The sequence below is a fragment of the Gambusia affinis genome, linkage group LG04 (genome assembly GCF_019740435.1).
Source record: "Gambusia affinis linkage group LG04, SWU_Gaff_1.0, whole genome shotgun sequence".
Lineage (NCBI taxonomy): Eukaryota > Metazoa > Chordata > Actinopteri > Cyprinodontiformes > Poeciliidae > Gambusia > Gambusia affinis.
This window is the reverse complement of record NC_057871.1, coordinates 13,550,949-13,556,660: the sequence shown is the minus strand read 5'-3', so window position 1 is coordinate 13,556,660 and position 5,712 is coordinate 13,550,949. Positions and strand designations below refer to the sequence as shown.

Below are 5,712 nucleotides of genomic sequence, written 5' to 3'. Positions count from 1 at the left end.
CTACATTTGAAGATTTTTTTAATTATTTCTGGCATTTATTTTAATCATTCTGGAAAATTAAACATCACAATTCAGTTTTATTATACAAGACCAATAAATAGAAGATCTTTAGTACAGAAATTTTACATTGCGGCCACGACATGACCAATTGGCAGATTGCTGCCTTGTTAGTTGTCCAGCAGACGGTTATGGAAAAGCTATGTGGCAGGAAAAAATGTGGAAAATACATGTTGCATAATTTCTAATGATTTTAATTCTTTAAATTAAAAATGAATTACAATTTTAATTCCCCTTAGATTTAATTACAATTTAACTTTCAGCTATATTGGAGTCAAAAAGAGCTAAAAGTAAATGAGCCACATTCCCACATTAGAAAGAGCTGGGGTTTTTTAATGGTTTAGGTGTCCATGCCTTCCAAGGCCAGGATCCTGCATGTTTTAGAGGTTTTCCTGGTTCATCTCACTTGAATCAAATAAGTAGGGTTCTGTAGAGCTTAAATTTGCTGCACTTGAGGAGAAACAAATAAAACGCACAACATTCTGGTTTGGAATAAACGGGGGTGGAGACGTCCCTCTACTTTCACAGTAGCTACATCTCCACAGAACTTCTTGAAATTATAATTATAGACATTTTAAATAACAGTCAAACTGCAATTATTATTTCACACAGGTTAGAAAGTGCACCATTCCTGGAAACACTGCAATACCAGGATGATGCATGGAGTGGACAGAGCAAGCCCTTATTCCATCTCCCTGTTTCAAAAATCAATTTAATATACAGTCTCCAAGTGGAGACATATCAGATATTAAACTGATAAGAACAGAAATTTTTCTTTCGAAAATTTTTGTTACTTTGTACATTTTAAAAACATGGCATTATACAGATATACAGAATTTTTTTTTTCTTTTAATAAATGCAATTCATCGATTACTTTAGACTAAAAGAAGTTAAGAACAAGGATATAAAACACAAAAGTCTCTGGATATTAAAGGTTGAACAGGACCGGGTGACTCCTTACAAAGTTCGGAGCCGTCCTGTTCTTCCAAACAGCGCTGGTGCTCAGAGGGGAAACCTCCCCGAAGCTCCTTCCCGCCTGCCTCACCCGGAGAGCCAGGCCGCCGCTGCTTGGACCTCTGGCAGCGGCCAGAGCAGATAGATGATCCATTGATGAACCGAGCAGATATTTGAGATTTACACAGCTACACTCTCGTCTACAATCTGTGTAAATCTCAAATATCTGCTCGGTTCATCAATGGATCACCTAATTGCAATTGCTCCGACATTTTAGGAGACGTCCTCTCCCGCTGCATTAACAGCTTGATTCACGCTGTCACGGTTTCTAGGCAACATAAATTACGCTGAGGCAGCTAGCTAAAGGCTAACCCTGTCCGAATTCATAACTCGCGGTCTTCGAAGGACCCGGATGCAGACCCTGAACTCTGTCACAGTTTTTAACATAATTCTAGAAAACGTGGACGACACGTGGAGAACATAGAATTCGACGGGTGTGATGCTTATGACGTGTGAACGGACGTCATATACGTCAGGGTCTTTAACTGCTTCTATTTCTCTAACCCTCACTTTGCACTTGTCTGTCCCAGAGATCAGATCAGTACTTGTTGTTCTTGCTATTTGAGCAGAAAACTTGAAGCTTGTTTAGAAGTAAAGTCTACAGTGATCATGCCAAGTGGAATGAGTTCTTCATCCCAGACCGTCACGGTCAACATCCTGCGGAGTATAATACATCCACTTTTCATCCGCTTGACCTGGATTGAGTGTCTGGCAACAGTAAATCCCTCTCGCACCATCACCGGCGTCCTGTTCAGGATTTTGGAAGACATCTTGGAGCTCTTTGTAGCTAATGCTCTGGAAAGTCTTCCAAAGGACAACTGCACCACCAAGGCCATAGAAGTAATGGTTGGTAACAAGGTCCCTGAAGCCTTCGCTAAGGTTATAAAGGTCAACGGAGATGTTAGAACCAAACACACTGACAATTTAAACAACTTAATTGTCAAATATGTCTTGGAAAGAGTCAATTCTGACAACAATTCAAGCAATCACGTTAAACTAATCACTGATATGGTTAATGAAACCAAAGTGATAATAAAAGATCTTTATGTCAGATTGAACGAATCCAAGGAATCTGTTGTTGAGCCAAAATCTTTGCTCAAACGTCTGAAAGGGAGCGTCAAGAGCATTTTCACTAAATTCACTAGAAAACATTCATCAAAGGTTGCTCCAATGAATTTAGCACAAGAAAACAAAACCTTTCGTACCTTGGACAACAAAACTAAGGCCCTGGCTGCCTTGATTCCTGGAGCGATGTTGTCAACTAAATGCCTGCCCATCATTCCGTCAGATGATGTTTCAGAGATTATATACCTAGAAAACTTTGAAACAGAGAAAATAGAACTGGAGCCCAGGTTAAAAATCCCACCCAGGGAGGCCTGGGTTCATCCAGAGACCCTGCAGGAAGAGGAGTCAGCAGCAAAGCCCAGCTTTGATGAAATCACACTGGTGGAGCCATTCAAACCTCCAGGTGAGTCATCTAAGATTTATTTTCAAGTAATTGGTTGTTTCAAAACATTTTTCTAGTCCTTAGTTAGGTTTTTATAATATTGTTAGTAGTTAGGTCGTTTAAAAATTGTTTTTTAGTAGTTAGCTAGGTCATTTTAAAATTGTTTTTTAGTAGTTAGCTAGGTCATTTTAAAATTGTTTTCTAGTAGTTAGGTCATTTAAAAATTGTTAGTAGTTAGTTAGGTCATTTTTAAATTGTTTTCTAGTAGTTAGGTCATTTAAAAACTGTTAGTAGTTAGGTCATTTTAAAATTGTTTTCTAGTAGTTAGTTAGGTCATTTTAAAATTGTTAGTAGTTAGTTAGGTCATTTTAAAATTGTTTTCTAGTTAGGTCAGTTTAAAATTGTTTTCTAGTTAGGTCATTTTAAAATTGTTTTCTAGTAGTTAGGTCATTTTAAAATTGTTTTTCAGTAGTTAGGTCATTTAACATTTTTTAGTAGTTTGGTCAGTTTAAGCTCGTTTAAAATGACAAGTAGTTAGGTAGTTGCTTAGTAGTTAGTTAGGTCATTTTAAAATTGTTTTCTAGTTAGGTCAGTTTAAAATTGTTTTCTAGTTAGGTCATTTTAAAATTGTTTTCTAGTAGTTAGGTCATTTTAAAATTGTTTTTCAGTAGTTAGGTCATTTAACATTTTTTAGTAGTTTGGTCAGTTTAAGCTCGTTTAAAATGACAAGTAGTTAGGTAGTTGCTTAGTAGTTAGTCATGTCATTTTAAAATTGTTTAACTAGTTAGTTAGTTCATTTTAAAATTGTTTGTTTAGTAGTTTGGTCAGTTTAAACTTGTTTTTATAATCTTAATTTTTAACAAGACAATCTATTAAGTATGATAAGCATACCTAATAAATAAAAAATGAGCAATAATGCTTATTTTAGATACAAGGCTAATGTTAGCATGAGGGCTATGATTAGCATTTTGATACTATCATATGGACGATAGTTATCGCTATCAGGTTAACTAACACAAAATTACTCTATTCATTATGCTAACATTAGTGTATAAATTAAAATGATTCAAAATGCTAAATTTAGCGATTTAGTGATGTCAGTAGCACCTATGATGTCACCAGCATTTTAATTTACATTGACTCAATCTATTCAGTATGATAAATATTGCTAATAAATATGAAATTGTGTAAAATACTAATGCTAATGATGATAGCCATCATTAGCATATTGAGCCACTAGCCTATAGATACTACCAGTAGGACGTGGGTTATCACTAGCATGTTAACTAATACAAAATTACTCCATTCAGTAGGCTAACATTAGTGTTTAAATTAAAATTATACAAAATCCTAAGTTTAGCTTAACTGATTCAAGTAACATTGACATGCTAGTGACTCAATATGCTAATGATAGCCATCCTGCTAACATTAGCCTAGTACCTAAAATAAGAATTTTACACAATTTCATATTTATTAGCAATATGTACTATTCTGAATGGATTAAGTCAATGTAAGCAAACATGCTGGTGACATCACAGCAGCATCTGCTTCTGACATCATTCAGTATGTTAATATTAGTGTATAAATTAAAATTATCCAAAATGCTAAGATTAGCTTACATGCTGTTGGTACCGTGTGGCACCAGCATGTTAATTTACAGTGACTTAATCCATTCAGTTTTTTTCTTTTTGAAAATTTTTATTGTTACTTAGAACATTTTAAAAACATGGCAATTTACAGTTAAACAGAAATTTTCCTGTTCTTTAATATATACAATTCATCAATTCAAACTAAAAGTAGTTGAGAACGAGGATATAAAACATAAAACAGGACAGTTAAACAGGACCGGGTGACTCCTTACAAAGTTCGGAGCCGTCCTGTTCTTCCAAACAGCGCTGGTGCTCAGAGGGGAAACCTCCCCGAAGCTCCTTCCCTCCTGCCTCACCCGGAGAGCCAGGCCGCCGCTGCTTGGACCTCCGTTCGTGGATCACCGGCTCCTTCATCCACGGAGGCGCAGGCGATTCTTCTTGGTGGCTGTGTCCTTGGCGCGCCACCTGCAGCCCTCGATGTTTCCCTCCATGCTGCCGCCATCCGGATCACAGCCACGGGGGGCATCTGCCTGCGCCTGCTCACCAGCAAGTTTCTGGAGGTCCAGATGGCGTGTTTGATGGTCGCTAGGGTGAGCCACATCTCCTCAAAGTCTTTTTTAGTCCTTTTCTGGTGGCTCACCCCATACAGCACTAGCTGCGCATCGAGGACCTTCCTTGCTGGAAAGTGTGGGAATTTCAAGGAGTCGGCCTTCGCCCACAGGTCCACAGCAGCGCTGCACTCCCACAGCAGGTGCCTCACCGACTCCGGCGCGCAACAACCGGGTCGGGGGCAGATGGACGTCGGAGACATGCCGCGGGAGTGCATTACGGCTCTGACCAGGAGGATCCCATGAGCCACCATCCATGACAGGTCCTGGAGTCTGTTTGGAAGGACGGGATGGATCACGTTGCGCCAAACAGTGGTGGCGTCTCCATACAGGAGGCCGCGCACTGGAGTCACTGGTTCCCGGTCCTGAACAACAGAAATAATAAAACGATGATTAGTTAAAATCCTGCTCTCCTCTCCTTCCAGTTTAAAATGTTCTAAAAATTTCTGTATAAAAGCATATGGTGGGAGGTTAAAAGGTATCGGGATTCTAAACTCACTTTTTATCAGTTTGAGTTTTCTAAGATAGGATCCAAACCAGAATTTAGTCATGCTGTTTGTCTTTTGGTTTTTAGAACTTGAGCGTTTGCTGTATTAATTTCCTTGAAAAATCCAATCTCGTCAGTCCTGTTAACTTACCTTGATCGTTAAATAAAAAGCGCACACTGTGTTGCCTCCGCATGCCAGCATGGCTAGCCGCCATGGTGGAGGCACCACCCGTTAAATGATAAAATCTTTACTAAAACAATAAATAAATTAAAACCAAACACACAAATAAATACAATAATAAAAGGAAGAGATATTTTCCACTATTAGGTGGCCATGAACATCTCAACCATTTCAACCATGAACAACGTTTAATGAACCTCTAAACAGTGACAACAGCCAAGTCACAAAGACTACCGCTAACTCAAATTGAGAAAGTATTTTGTTAGTTTTTCAAACATTTTCAGCTCAGAGTAAATAAGTAAAGTTTTAAAAGTGTGAGGCAAATATTG

At 38.2% G+C, this 5,712-nt stretch overlaps 1 pseudogene; it reads right to left on the bottom strand.

Moving 5' to 3' along the window:
- Positions 1-672: 672 nt before the first annotated feature.
- On the bottom strand, positions 673-844 carry LOC122830441 (annotated as a pseudogene).
- Between the last annotated feature and the right edge of the window lie 4,868 nt (positions 845-5,712).